The 1,116-nt window shown below is 40.4% G+C and overlaps 1 pseudogene; it reads left to right on the top strand.

Moving 5' to 3' along the window:
* The window catches only part of LOC106339044, a 13,903-nt pseudogene extending 12,787 nt beyond the window's left edge, over positions 1–1,116 (top strand).

Genomic DNA, 1,116 nt, shown 5'->3' with positions numbered 1-1,116 from the left:
CTTGTTAGTTGTTCTTGAAACTTGTTAGTTTGATTGAATCACCTCATCTTATTGATTGCATTTAGCTTAATTGAAAACCTGAATTCTCTTTGATTCAAAACTTTTAGAAATGGATTGACATCTCAATTACTATGATAATTTGATTATTGGACCCTTGAAAAGTCCATTTCAAATTTGGCGCCGTTGCCAATTCTAAGTTGATTTTGACATTGAGATTTGGTTCTTGCTTGAGACTAAATCTTATTTTCTTATATCCAGTTACTGATTCTCTTTCCTAGCTTTTTGTATCTCAGGTGCATGAACTTGCAGAGCAGAGGCCCAACAGACATAGTTCCAATAGTTGAAGACATTAGAGCACTTGAAAGGGATATTGCAAGGAAAAGAAGAGAAGAAGAGCAACATGCTCACCTAGACAGATTGGGGTTTGTGATGGATCAACATCAGAATCAGAGTCAAGATGGAGTGGGCATTGGCCAAGGAGCTGACAACCTTAGGCCACAACACCAACATCGCCAAGCTAGAGCTATTGGCACCTATGATGAACCTATCATCCATGGGCATAGAGCTGGCATCAGAGCACCAGCTGTGGAAAACAACAACTTTGAGATCAAGTCAAGCTTGATAAACATGATCCAGAGCAACAAGTACCATGGTCTTGCCTTGGAGGATTCACTAGACCACTTGAATAACTTTGATAAGCTGTGTGGAACTACAAATATCAATGGTGTCTTTGAAGATGCATTCAAGCTAAGGTTGTTTCCATTTTCTTTGGGCGACAAAGCTCACACATGGGAGAAGAGCCTTTCAAGAGATTCAATCACCACATGGGATGAGTGCAAGAAAGCTTTCCTCAACAAGTTCTTCTCTACTTCAAGAACTGCTAAGCTAAGGAACGAAATCTCTGGATTTCAACAAAGGAATCTTGAAGGCTTTGGGGAAGCATGGGAAAGGTTCAATAGCTACATCTCTCAATGTCCTCATCATGGCTTCAATATGGAGAGTTTGCTTAGTACTTTCTACAGAGGTGCTTTGCCCAAGTTTAGAAGCCAACTTGATACTGCTAGCGATGGATTCTTCTTGGGGAGAAGTGAGGTAGATGCTTTGGAGCTTGTATAG

The sequence above is a fragment of the Brassica oleracea genome, chromosome C4 (assembly GCF_000695525.1).
Source record: "Brassica oleracea var. oleracea cultivar TO1000 chromosome C4, BOL, whole genome shotgun sequence".
In the NCBI taxonomy this organism is placed as follows: domain Eukaryota; kingdom Viridiplantae; phylum Streptophyta; class Magnoliopsida; order Brassicales; family Brassicaceae; genus Brassica; species Brassica oleracea.
The sequence above is the reverse complement of the archived record's forward strand: the minus strand, read 5'-3'. Positions and strand labels throughout refer to the sequence as shown.